General features: G+C 37.8%; 1 long non-coding RNA gene across 1 annotated transcript; it reads left to right on the plus strand.

The window, feature by feature from the left end:
* Positions 1-6,474: 6,474 nt before the first annotated feature.
* Positions 6,475-7,721, plus strand: LOC121890886. Its single transcript, XR_006093960.1, has 2 exons — positions 6,475-6,724; positions 7,458-7,721. It is a non-coding gene; the product is annotated as an uncharacterized LOC121890886 (long non-coding RNA).
* Positions 7,722-15,078: the final 7,357 nt, after the last annotated feature.

The following is a 15,078-nucleotide window of genomic DNA, read 5'->3' on the forward strand; positions in this document are numbered from 1 at the left end:
AATTCTATATGTGCAGTAATTCGTTGGTATCAAGTCACTTAATCTCCTCATGAAGATGGATATATGTTGCTAAGTTTGAGAAATGTAAAGTTGAACTGATCAGAACTATTATAAGCAACTTTGAGCTGTTTTTTTACTGTAACGTCACTCACAAACATCAGTAGTTACAGGTTGCAGTTTTTCGGTCTTGTTTCTAAAGTGTAGTTGCTTATGTGGGCTCGTTTCCTTCATGTCTAACATTAAATGTTGGTTAGTTCACGTAGTGTTAGTCTGAGTCCTTACAGCAGCCTGAGTTCACTTTCAACCCAGATCCTTTGCTGCATGTCGTCCCCTCTCTACATCCCATCCATCCTGTCTCTCTCCACTGTACCTGTCTTATAAAGCAAAAATGCCTTATAAATAATCTTCCTAAGCAGATGTTTTTCGATGTTATTTAAACATATGATAGTCTGTCACTGATATAATTACTTGATTGATTCATTTATTCATTCCTCATTTGTTGTTGGCCAGTTGGTTTTGTTCAACTTCTTTAGAGTTTAAAAAAAATGTAAAAATTACAAGTTACAGTATTTTTGAAATGGCTTATAAAATGCAAAATAAAGTAAAATAAATTAAATAAGTCTTATTATTATTATTATTATTATTATTTCTCTCGTGAGATTTTCTCATTTTCTATCGGCTGCTACAAGGAGACAAGAGACAAAAACAGAAAATGGAGCAAACAAAAAACAAATTTTTCAACCTTTTTTTTTTAATTGAATATTTTTAATGTTGCAGGTTGAGGTTTCCTTCGTCAGTGTCAACTTCAGTAAAGGTCATTCTGGTATTGTGAGTAGAAGTATCCAAACCCACACACACACAGACTTCCTTGCCAAATTTCCTCTGGTTTTGTTTGCATCCTTGCCGAGGTGGAAACTTCTCTGCACTTTAGAGAGAAACTCTTTGACGAAAGGTGAAAGGGACAGATCTGCCCTCGGGGACGAGATCTGTTTCTTCGGCTTCCCTCATCCAAAAAAACACTGACGGAGAGCTGACACCGCAGCCTCTCTGTCTCTGTCCTGTCAGATTGTGTTGTTCTTTTCTCAACAGACGTCACCTAAACACACTTTCATGTGTCTGTGAGGGCCTGAAAAGACTGGAGACAAAGCGTGTTCTGGAGCTGGAATGAGATTCTTGCCAACCCTATCAACCAGACAGAACATGGACCTCTTTAAACATCCAATCTGACCTCTAGATGTTTATTTTTATGGGGTTTTTTTTGCAAGAATTTTGTCTTGATAAGGTCAACTGACTTTTGTAAAAACCTACAAGCTACAATGCTAATGTTGCTAGCAGTAGATTGATACGCTTCAGAGACTCAAACTGTGTTTTTGTAACAAACTGGTGGCTGAATCTACAGTTCAGGAAATTAAGAAACACAAGCGATTGGTTTTCTTTGTCCATATTTCAGTTCAAGCAATTGTCTGTGTCTACAAAGGTCTGCTTGGGTCAAATTTCAACAAATTTGAACGTTCACTGAACACCGAAGTATTTGTTGCATCTCTCAAAATGTTTGTATTTAAACTTTTGTATGTGTTTTACAGTTTATACATTTTTTTGGATTTAGAGCACATTTCCTAAAAGGGCACATATTCAGCTTTTTCTGGTTTTCTGTTATTTATATCCTGTTATGATGTCGGATGTCAAACATGGTCAAAGTTCAAAAACTTGAGGTGAACACATGTAGAAATGCTGCCTGTCATGTATGCCCATAAACAGCTATCTACTCAGTAGCCTTGGTTGCTAAGGTGGTTGCTAAGGTGTTTCCATGTGTTGTCCACTCATATTTCAGATGTGATTCAGCTCCAACATGTACGGATGGATTTGAGAAGTTGACATTTGGAGTAAAGAACATTACTGTTTATGCTTTTGTTTTTGTATTTGTTTTGTGTTTAAAGAGAACATATTCTGCACATTTCCAGCCTCTATATTTATATTCCGGGAATATATTCTACTGGAATATCTTTGCATGATTTCCAGTTAAAAACTCCTTATTTATCTTCTACTGGTCCTTTATGCAGCCCCTCAGTTCAGCCTCTGTCTGAAACAGGCCGTTTTAGCTCCTGTCTCTTTAAGGCCCCGCCCTCCCGATGAGCCCACTCTGTTCTGATTGGTCAGCTTCAGGAAGCTTCCTCCGGCTCCGGAGGCTACGTAAACAAACTATAGTAGCAGGATTTCACTTCTTTTTCTCCTTCTTTACTCTTTGACCATGTTTAACATCCGACATCAGAACAGGATATAAATAACAGAAAATCACAAAAAGCTGAATATGTCCCCTTTAATTATAAAGCTTTACATTTCTTTTCAGACTCCTTTTTTAATTATTTGACTAAAATTATTATTTATTCACACATTCAGTTATATTTTGACTTGTCTACATTTTGTCAGTTTCAGGGCTCCATAGCTGTCCACCAGACAGTCTGGTCAAAGGTTAAATGTTTGATTATTAAACCATGAATCATCTTTCCGCATGAATACATTCCTCCTGATTCAGGCCACTGCAGCTGGCAGCAGTGTGTTATTTTTACCTGTGATGGAAGGTCTTGATGTAGGAAAGAAAAATGTTTATTGCAGGGGTTATTTTTCAGTACTTTTTGTATTAATTTCGATCTATCTGCTCTGAATGTGTCAGAAAACGTACAGAGGCTCATATGTCTAAAAGAGAAAATTGTGTTTTAGGGTAGAATCAATCAGAAATGTAACTGAAGTAGAAATATGCCTCTTAAAGATGGTATAAATAATCAAAAGCATCCAGGATATTTAATCACCATGGTAACGGTCAATCCACCGCCTCATTAGCATTCAGACGGTCACACCAGGAGAACAAATCTGACCTGGGAAAAGAGCCAAAACACGCAGCAGCAGCAGCAGACTGATGGCAAGACAATATTGCAGTTAATCTGAGGATAATCCTGAGGAAGAGGCAGGCGGAGAGGAAGGAGCTGTGCTGAGATGTTGGTAGGTCGTGGTGGTGGTGGTGGTGGTGAGGTTTCGGTTCGGTCAGATGTCGGGCTTTTAAGATGCTGAATTGTTGGTGGAGGGGGAGGCTGTGGAGGAAAGATAAGCGGCGATGGCTGCCCGTCCGTCCTTTTCCTCGACAAGAGGCTGCTGACTTCCATTTATCAAGGACACGGATGGCTTGAGAGCGTGACGCATGTTGAACACATAACAAGCAGCAAACACAGTGAACAGCAGAAGAAAAGAACACATTGATGCATAAATTAGTTCCATTGTCTCGGTTTTCCTTTCCATCTATTTCATGCACATATACACATTTAATAACCTTCCAATCAGTGCATTAATGACTGTATCCTTCAAGGGTTTTTTGCACTATCACTCGCATATTACATCGATTTTGCACATATGCGTAGCCTCCACCTGCTCACAGAAAAAATACAAACAAATATAAAAGAAAATTAATCAATTGGATACAGTAAGTTATGAAATCTGAATCTGAAAGTGAGTTTGAAACACTCATCACACCTTTTACAGCCAACGTAGAGATGAAACTAAAGGTCTTTGGACACCAAGTCCGTTTTTTTTTTCGTGTGCGTTTTTTTAATCCGTCATCTGATGCGTTTTATTACCATATTCGTTGCGAAAATTCGCAATACAAGGCAAAATAGAGTTGTCAAGCAGTGAGGATGATTTTGTGGTATCAGTGTTTCCAGGCTGGGTTGTTTGCATGTACGGTGGCCCTGAGTGGTCAAACAACTCTGTAAAGGATGAAAAAAAAAACTCGAACCTGCTCCGAAAACTTTAACGATGGACGAAACTTTCGGAGTCGGTGTGTAAACGTGATTAACACAACGTGACGTCGTATTTATTTTTGACAATTTTGGACGAAAAAAACAGACTTGATGTGCAAAGAACTTAAGGCTCAAGCTAACGACGTCTCTACGCTGCTCTAATGATGATGGAACATGTGACGTTAAGTGACTTTAGTCCATGTGGAGGAACAGGAGACCTGCTGTGAGGAGCTCTGCATCAGATGTTTTAATATTTGTTTGTATATTGTTTCTGTGTGCAGGTCAGAGGCTGAAACTGCTTTTCACTGTTTAATCATGTGACAATAAAACTGAAGCTTGATTTCTCTGAGGGGGGGTAAAGGCTGAACAAACAGACTTTTTTATTATTTAAAGTATTTTATGTGCTTTGATATTTTGTTTTTTCTCATATTTTCTGTATTTTATTTTATTCTTACAATGTGATTATTTTTTGTGATCGTGTTTTATTCTTACTGTACCTGATCTTTTACTTGAATCATTTTTTGCACTTCCTGTAGCACCTATAATGACACATTACTATTGTTGTTGTTATTAGTATTAGTATTAATATTAGTATTGTTATTCCTCAGAGTCAAATAAGAAGACAAACATCAGTTTTATCACTTTGTGTCAGTCTTTTTAAGTAAAGACATAAATGTAAATCAATAAATATTATGCATAGCGATACAGTATGTAATATAAATTATATTTTTAGGGGTTTTTTGCATATATTTAAATAAATGAAAATGTGTTTATAGATTTGAGCTGCCTGGTTTGCCTTGCAGATAGTAAAATATGTTTCAAATATATGTTTTTAGTTTTCCAATCTCAAAAAACATAATTACTTAAGACTGAAGACTGTTTATGTTGGACTAAATCTGCAAAAAAAAAAACTCCAACAAGAACCAGAATCAAGATACTGTCGGTCTGCTACTCGCTGATGTTCTTATCGGAAGGATTTTCCAAAAATGTTGAACTGTTCCTTTAAACATGTTGGAGCCAATCGTGTGTACAAAAGGCCGTTTTAAATGGAAAAGCCATTGACTGTATGACATGATTTCTTCATACAGTGAAGACGGGAAGAGATTCAAACCATAAAAGCGTTCGAGATTGAGTAAAACATGAGTGAAGAGAGAATCAATCAGCCCGGCAGGCAGCTAATGTCACCACAGACATTTAACCAAACCTCCATCTACATTCACATTCACCAGCATGTCACCACACACACACACACACACACACACACACACACACACACACACACACACACTGATTCATCACCACCTTCCCTGCGGGTACCAGAGGCTGGAAAAAAAAGGAAACCACTACTGTTGTTTTTATTGAGATAATGGCCCTCGTCTATTTAAAGGTGTCGCTATGATTTATGGAAAACATTCTCCCAGCAGGCCTCTGGATTACCATCGCTCTCTCTCTACAAGAGGAATGACCATATGCAAGCTGCAGATAAAAGCAAATACTGTACATACTTCTGTTGTTCTCTGGGCTTTTTTTTTAAACACTCATTTCCTTTTCTAGCCGCCTGCTTTACCTGTGTTTGTAGAAAATCAGCTTATACTGTATCAAGATAACCTCTATGAGTTATTATGGAGCTCCTGTGATGTATTAGTTTGTTTTATTATTCTGTCCTCTTTGTTGCTTTTCCATAACTAGCCAGGGAAGGATTATTTTCATTATCAATTAATCTGCCAACTATTTTCTCAATTAACAGATGAATCATTCGGGCTACAGAATGGCTGTAAATAGTAAAAACACCAATCAGAAGCCTCCAGAGCCCCGTTGTGCCCAGAACTTTCCTGAGAATCATCATATTTTTCTTCAGTTCATTTTTCTGTACATCCACGGATACATGCATCTACACTGCAAACAGGAAGTGCTAATAGCTAATTCGGTATCCTTTGTGGGCTTTCTGGGTCAAAATTAAAGTCCAGTTCAGATCGATGATTTGCAACGACACTGGATGAAACTCTGATCGTAAATGTTCTAAAACTGGGCCGTTCAGGTCAAAGCAACGCACACAGACACAGATGACGCACCAGCATACTCCACTACTTCTGTATCGGTACGTTGTATTAGTGGATTAGCAGATTTCTGTTTGTTTTGATAGCCTACAAGCTACGTTACTGTCTATGAACAGATTGAATGTTACCACCGTTTGACTGGTGAACGGTGTTTAGTTTGTTAACGTTAGCTAACTTAACTCACAACGTTAGCTTAACGTAAATGAAAAAGAACAAGACCAGACACGATCAAGCAAAGGGTGTTGTTGTGGTTTATTTTATTGGAGTACGTTTTTTGAGCTGCAATCGTAAAGTGAACGTTGTGAATGCAAACAGTTGGATGAGCTGGTCACACGGATGTATAAAGAGAACTGGATACAGCGTTGGAGGCGGGGCCCGTTCACTCCTATGAAAGCATAGACTATATAAATATGGACGTAGTTACCGTGACGTCACCCGGCCGTCGCCATCTTGGCAGTGCGTAATGCTGCCTAACTCCCAGCCAATCAAAAATGGGCAAAGAGGCGGGCCGAATGGCTGGAACAAGCCACCTAGCGGCTGGCGGACCTGTCACTCAAAGCAGCCATGTCCTTCATTATGCAGAACTTTATGGCTTAATAAAATTTAAACAGGTGAGTTTTAAAAAAATTCATCCCCCGTACAGTTGTCATGAAAGAGGAAATTAGCTATAAAGACCAGCCAAACCCCCTGGAACAGGCTCCCTCTACTCTGTGCAGAAGTGCGCCATGTTTCCAACTTGTCTGTGCTGTTTCCTGATTGGCTGTTGAGAAACAGCTACATCCTGACGTTCTAATACTGCAGTTGGTGATTTGAGACCTCAGGCGACAGCTACAGACGCTCTACAACTAACCAGTGAATCATCGATCTGAACCACAAAAGGTATTGAGTTTTTATTGTAAGTAGAAATGTTACTTAAGTCAAAATGATGTGATAATAAGTCAACATTTTGACATATTTACTCTAATTTAATATCATACATTTGACTAAATGTTGTAAATTTGAGTTGAAATACGGACTTCTGTCATAATTTTTACTTAGTAAAATCTTATAAAACCTCTCAACTTCACACATTGTCGCACTATAAAAACATCACCTGTCATTTAAAAAAAGTAATAATTTGACTTTTAGTCAAAATTACGTGATAACTCAACAGTTTGATTTACGCTCTCTGATCTAATCTCATTTCACTTAAAGTTTGAAAAATTTAATTTAGACATTTTATCTCATAAAACCTTCCTCCTACATAGACTTTGACGCACTATAATTACATCACCTATTTTCCCCCTTTGGCACTACTATGACCGCTGTCACTTAAATGTAAACAGATGTCGCTTTGGAAGCAAGTGATGAAACAGCTGATTCAGTGTTTTTTTGTGAGAGGACAGTCTCCATTTTTGACCTCTAATTTAAAATGACAAGATATAGTTATAAGATAGCAAATCAATGATTGATTGTCAAAATTAAGCGGTATTAAGTCATAATTATAAGATAAGTAAAAGTCATAACTTACTTTCTCTGATTTAACATCATACATTTGACTGAGTTTAAATTTGACTTCAGTCATAATTTGTACTTATTAATTATCTCCTTATTCTTTATTATTGTACTTTAGGTGCTGACAGGAAAACACAACAACATTTTTGTTTTTTTTACAATTACACCCTAAATCTACTCATGTCACTGCCGGCTTCCTTGACGGTCTGGTTAACCAATCAGTGAAGACACAACACACATGATTACATCACAGACTGGAGGACTTCACATCAGATCAATGACGATCAGATTCAGAACAGCGAGTGTTGTGTTTCACATCGATCCCCTTCTCTGTGAGAGCTCTTCTTCTTCAGGACACACATTAAATATTTACATGATTAAACCTGTTTGGAGTGACATTGACTGAAGGATTCATTGACTTGACTTTACACCGCGTTCCCTGACCAACAGTTAAAGTTCTCTCTGTCATTTGAGATCTTGTTGAGCTTAACTAATCCTCCTGCTGCCCACAGAAATAAGCCTCTATCTGATGACCTCCTGCTGCCCTGCACTGTGGCTGCAGCAGCTACTTTTCATCATTACTAACTCTGCATTTTGAGTAACAATCTGACATTGTACAAACGAAGAATTTTCCTTGTGCACTTGAATATTCAGACTATGTAGATATGTTTCTAAATTAGAAAATTTAACCACAAGATTTTTTTTTAAAAAAAGCTTAATGTATTTAGACATCAAACTGACATGTAAAGTACAAGATGGACGAAGTTTTAACAGAGGAAATCAAACTTTATGATGCTCGTCAGGGAAATACTTTTGACAGAACTACACAGAAATGTGTGAAAGAAACATGTTTTTCATTTTCTTGACAATATAATTTTGGTTAAACTAACCTATTTGTTACTGTAAACATAAACATGGGAACCACTGAGTGAAAGACTAAATAAAAAAAACGCTGTAGTTTACTCTGTAATAAGCAGTAAATTGAGATTTTTGTCACTTTTGAATCATCATCACACCGTGTCGTCTCTGAAAGGTCAAGTGTTGCACGACTGTTAGTTTTTGCTTCTATAAACTGCAACACATTGCATTGTGGGTTTGTTAGCAGTAAGTTGTGTACAAGACTCTACTTTCGTCGTTCCGTTTTGGGGCATTTTATAGAGCATAAATTTACACTCAGGATTCAGACACTCAAATAAAATGAAGGACAGTAAACAGTAACAGTAAAAATAGTCCAAAATATAATAAATGTCGAATGATTTCAGACACAGCTGATGTGTTTTAGTGAGTTGTTAACAAGAAAAGTCCACATTGATGGTCTTGTATGTTTAGTCTCTGCTCTAAAACACTGTGAACCTGAACAAACTGCTGTTCCAACCTAATTCAGTTTAATTTAGCTCATTTAGCAAAGCAGCCAGTGTTAGTGAACATCATGAATGGCTACTTGTTAGTGTGCAAATACAGAAAGACAGCTGTTGGTGTTACAGTAGATAAAGGGCTGCATGGTGCACAAAGATTGACTCTTTTACTGCGACTTAGATAAATAATATTTGGGTATCGTGTCGGCTTGAACCAACACTTGTACTGTGAGTAATTTTATGGCAGGACTATCAGGGTGGAGTTTGCACAAACAATCATGAGACTTGTCATGGCTGAACATGTACAATTCACCGCAAACATGAACTTGAGTTTCTTCACCATCATAATTAGGTAATAATATAAACACTTGTGTTTATCCTTTGGTAAAATGAAAACTTAAAAAAGCAGGTTGAAGAGTTCAGGCGTCAGTTGAGGCTGAAGACGTCAAGTCTGAAGCAGAGAGAAAGACATGAGGTTAGCAGACCTCTGTAGCTCCTCGTCTCTGCTGGAGGCTACATTAGCCGCTACTAGCATAGCACACCTCAATCTGTACAGTCAACTGAATCAAATCCAGTTGCATTGTGGAAAATGTAGGCACCCATTTTTGACAAGGAAGAGGAATGAGAGGAATTTAAAAAAAAAAAAATGATATCACTGGTTCTCCTGTATTGATTTGGATCATTGTGTTTGTCAGGTTTGTCATGCTAGCAGCTCAGTAAGGCTGTACTTTGTCACAGCAGTGTTTTGGTGTTTTTGGTGTAATCTTCACCATCTTAGTTTAGCATGTTAGCATGCTAACATTTGCCAATTAGCTCTAAAGTACAGCTGAGGCTGATGGGAATGACTTTAGTTTTGAGGGTATTTGGTCATAAACCAAAGTATTGAACAAATTTTCAAATTTTATAGAAAAGTCAGAGGATCACCAGAGTTATTACAGGTTGTCCTGGGGGGCACATGAATGTCTGAATTAAATTTAATGACAATCCATCCAATAGTTGTTGAGACATTTCAGTCTGAACCAAAGTGATGGATGAACCTTGACGTCCCTGAAGCCACAAAGCAGATGTTTTCTAAAAATCTGCATTATTTAGATACTTTTCTTCTTTTCTACTGATTTTGGTGCAAAATCTGGTCAACTGAGTCTAGTCAGCTTGTCACATTTAGATTTTTCCAAGTGAAAGTGTAAATCATTACAATTTCAAGTCAAGTCAATTTTTATTTGTCTAGCCCAATGTCACAAATCATAAATAAATTAGCCTCAGTGGGCTTTGCAATCTGTTCAGCAATACAGCATCTTCTGTCCTCAGACTGTTGGAAAAACTCCCCAAAAAATACTTAAATGGGGAAATAAATGGAAGAAAGCTCAGGAGAAGCAACAGAAGAGGGATGGACAGACAGGAAATTGATATTTGTGTGCACAGAATACACCAAGAGAGTAAAATTATTGTATTGAGAAACGGATGGACACAATTATAAATACAATTTAACAGCTGGAGACCATTAATAAACACATTTCATTTAGAACTTTAATTGAAATCTTTCGCTGCTCTGTCTGTTTCTTTTACAAGAAATAATTTATGAACGTTGGGTGCAAGAAGGTCAATTTCAAGTCCAAAGCCTTCGAATGTAAACACACAAAAGAAACACAATCATAACTGCAACACTACTGTGTATGTAAACGCACTTGTGGAGGATTCAAACCCTCAACCTTTCTGCTATGAGATGACAACACCAACCACCGAGCCTGTTGTCGCAGATAGAAACATGTGCTAATTGGCACGGAGAGAGCGTGCATATTCACGCAGAGCTGCTGTGTCTCCATCCAGAATGTCATCAGGACCTTGAGATTACAACGGAAAATCAATTAGGGTCTGTAATGCGGAGCGGCAGGCCGGGGAGCCGCTGCCGCTCACAGCCTGAAATTGGCTGCTGGAGCCGAGGGGGCCAGCTGCTCGACTCTTCAGCTGATTGTCCCTGGCAGAGGTCAGCGGCGCTCTCCAAACATTTAACACCAAACAACAGGACAACTGATTGCGAGTGATCACTGCACGGAGAGCTGTGCTGCCCTCTGCTATATCACTGCAATGTAGTAGAAACTTACAGAGACGATTTGTGTTTCTGCTCTTTATTTCTTTATTTTTATGTATAATTTGTATTATTTTTACACTTTTATATATGAAATAATTTCACTTATTTTTTGTCGTCAAAGTTTGATTTGGTCTGCCTTTATACTTTGTGATTTATAAGTACTTTCTTTAAATACTAAAACCAATGAATGCAGCATGCTAATCCTGCAGTATGGTGCATTAAAATGTAATATTGGCAACATTTGGACACCCAGAGCTGTCCTCAGGGTTTTTTTGGCTGCATGCTGTGCAGCTGGATCGTGCTGCTGGAGCATTAAGAGCTGGAGTAGCTGCTCGTGCTCTGAATAGAAACAGATAAAGTATCGTTCAGTCGTCTATACATCACCACACACATCACAGTGTTTCAAATGGCCTCAGGCTTGGATTTATCTGCCTCAGTGGGAGCTGCTGCTTGAAGTGATACAACCAGGACCGTCTGCTGCAACGTTGACATCTGCTGGCTGCAGCGCTGCAGCACAAGACAGTGTGACAGGTCTGAAACCAGGAAGCTGCAGGTTCCCAGTTCAAACCAAACATTTTCAGTGAGAGTATGCCACAGAATAAACAAACTCCAACCAGAAAAGGGGGAAAATATCAGTGCAATGAGCTTCTGCTGTGTCTGTGATAGAAAATTCATGTCACAATCACACACGATCGATTAAATGGGAGTTTTTTTTCCACCTGTACTTTGATCGTAATGGTTTAGATCTGGGAAAACTTCAGCAGCATGTGATTAGTGTCATGGAGATCAATAGATCATTTACTTTCTGATCTTCCCTACTACTGGTTCAGAGTTCAGCCGCCAGACTTTTAATGGGCATCAAAAACAGACCACACCACATCTGTTCTTGCATCACTGCACCAGCTTCCTGCTCATGTTAGAATAAATTTAAAAGTTACATTTCTCACTTTTAAAACACGACTCAGACTGGCCCCAGAATATATAATAGATATCTTAACCAGCGCCTGATAAACCTCTCTGGGGGCTCAGGAGCAAAAATTTGCTGTTGGGCTCCACCAAGTTTCCATTAAAAAACAGTACTCTTGTACTGGAATACTTCCTGTCCCAGGTTTTATTGTATGTCAGAAATTACAATTACAATTAAAGTTGTGCTATAAATGGATCTGTGTGTGTGCTTATGTGTAAATATGACTGTGTATGTTGGTAGAATCCCTTTATAATGTCTTACTATACTGTCTGTCCAGTTGCTTAACCAGGATCATTGTGCTGCTAATTGAGATCTGAATCCAGAGGATATGATGTGATATGTATGATTGTCATGGCTGTTTGATGTGTTATATGTCATATGTGTAACTGTTTATTTAATCTATGTGTCAACCTTTTAAACAGAACTGCGAAATGAATTTCAGTGTTGACAATAAAGTTTTATTGTACATATTATTCAATAACTTGTTTTTTTTATGACTGTATTTTTGTTGTTGTTTTCTTTTTTTTATTTTAGTGCTGCTCCATGTTTGGATGGATGGTTCTTTGGCTGGACAGATGAATAGATGGATGGTTCTAAGGTTAGACGGATGGATGAATTGATGGTTTTATGGATGAAATGGTTCAATAGTTGGACAGATGGATGGATCAATCAATGGTTGTAAGGATGGATGGATTGATGGATGGAAGATGGTTCTGTGGTTGGATGGGTGGATCTATGGTCAGATGACTAGATGGATGCATGAATGGTTCTTTGTTTGAATAGACAGATAGTTGGTTCAACGGTTGGAAGGTTGAGTGGATAACTATGGTTGAATGGTTCTATGGATGGATGGATGGATGAATAAATAGTTGGATGTCTTCATGTGTTCTCTTCATGACGTCATACGAATGGTCGACAGAAAATCTCCATCCTTCAGTCTGAACGTCGCCTGCAGCGTCTCGAAGCGTTTCACTCACTCAGATTCAGTTTTGTTTTCCCTCCCTGCCCCCACCAGCCTCCCCTCATCCCCCCCTTCTCTCTCTATTTATAGAGCCTGGTGGAAACACATAGTAATGAACAGGAATCCCAGCTCCCTGTCACTGACTGTCTCTCCTCCTCCGCAGCTCTCTGATCCAAAAAAAACAAAAGATATGTAGAGAAAATATGAGAATTTCTACTTAGATAACGTCAAATATAAAACCCTTTGTTTGTATCGACATACTGACATGCAGTAACAGAATACAAAAGCGTACTGTAAATACAGAACAGAAATGACAAAAAATTAGCCCTCTGTGCAACATGGGATGACATGGACTCAAGGGTTTCATGGTCCTATCATGTGTATGGACTACAAAAATGTAAATTGATAGCAGCAATATTTAAACACATATCTCAACAACTACAGGTCAGATTTCCACCAAGTTTTCTGCAGATATTTATAGTCCTTAAAGGATGATTGGTGACCCTTTCTCTAGTGCCCCCCCTCAGGACAACATTTCCATTTGTACACAAAAAACAAAAACTAACGCACATATAGTGATTTGAGAAAAACAAGAAACCTACAAGCCACTGAGGGGCCGCTTTATCGGTACTTGCCTAATTGAGGGATCACCTTTGTGTAGCATGTGGGTTTAATAATTCAATTTGCAAATGTCCATATAGCCATACACATTCATCCCCAGTGTAGACAGCGATCCACACACATTTAATATCAATTAATAATTTTTGTGCAGACAAACTAATGACTCAATGCTACGTGATAGCTGTACGGTCAAAAAACTGTGAACCTCTGCCGGTAAACAACATACCTGCTCTGTGATCACTGCCTCACCTGTTTGTACCATCCTCATACTCCACATACCAACTGCTGTGCAAAAAAGGGTAGATGAACATATATTAGTTCATACTGTATACACATATGCTGATGAATGCAATACGAAAATGGCCCCAACAGTACAGACTGCCATGAGTAGGGCTGCAACTAACAATTATTTGTTATTATCGATTAATCTGCCAAATTATTTCTTGATTAAACATGTTTGGTCTATAAAACATCAGAAGACAGTGAAAGTGTCCATCACAGCTTCCTGAAGATCAATGGGATTTTTTTTTTATTTTTTTGATAACAATTCGCACCACCCAGACAAATTTTCGTATTGCCATTGACTTTGTATAAAATCATGCTGAAACCAAAACTAAGAGCTAAAACAGGCTAAAAAGCTCTATTACAGTTTTTCTTGATTGCTTACACACCATAACTGGGCCTAAACATCCAAAATCATGACACCATCTACCAAAAGACAGACTCATTTCCCAAAACCTCATTTAGGAAACACTGGCATTCAATATCATCAGCTCAAGTCATCACAACTGGAACCCAATTAACACACAACAGGTGGAAACACTAAGAGTCTAAATTGTTCACACACCAATCAGAAGCTCTGGATAGACAGATAACAGGATCATGAGTCAGTTCACTTGTTTTTGAATGATGGATGATTTACTTCTTTATGTATAAACTGTTTTTTTTCATTGGTTTATTGGTAAATACATGTAAATTACTTTATTCTATGTTCTTAATAAGTTGCATATTTTTACAGTACAATTACTTTTCCACTCAATTTCCATTTAATTTACAACAGTTTATCGAGGAATTAAAAATGTTGAAAATGTATACATGTGTTGTGTCTTTATATTGTGTTCAACATGTAAAGAGCACCGTTTATCATCACAGTATCAGGTTTTTACAGTAGTGTTTTGAACGGCTGTTATGTGGTGTGTTTTTTTGTGTGGTGTCTAAAGGCAAAGTTTGGTTTAGATGTAAGATTATATGGTTTTAAGTGGAGAGTTCTAAGTTTGTGAAGATGAGTGTGCAGTTACGCAATTGTGGTTAGAGTTTTGGGAAATGGAGCATCATTTCAAGAAATGTGTCTTAGCAATGGAGAAACATGAAATTATTGCAACCAGGTTTATGTTTTAAATTGCTTGCAAATCTATTTTTCCGTTCAGGTTTTGGGGAGGCAGGTTACGGTAAAGGATTCTGATGTGGTTTGTCCTTTTAAAAGTTTTTATCCAATACAAACAAGTGCAGTATACCAAAAGATTAAGCTGAACTTGTGGTTTCTACAGATAAGGCAAAAACTCACTGACAACAATGAAAAAACAAAATTATGTATACTTGAAAATTTAAAGGGAAACATAAAATAATGAAATGCAAATGTTAAAGTTCAGGTGTAATAAATTCACAGTGTAATTTTTGTACACTTAAATGTAAAGGTGAATCCTCGGCTCTTATGACAGTCAGTTCATTGTGTAAATCTTTTTCCTC

Source organism: Thunnus maccoyii, chromosome 23 (assembly GCF_910596095.1).
Source record: "Thunnus maccoyii chromosome 23, fThuMac1.1, whole genome shotgun sequence".
Taxonomy (NCBI): Eukaryota; Metazoa; Chordata; class Actinopteri; order Scombriformes; family Scombridae; genus Thunnus; species Thunnus maccoyii.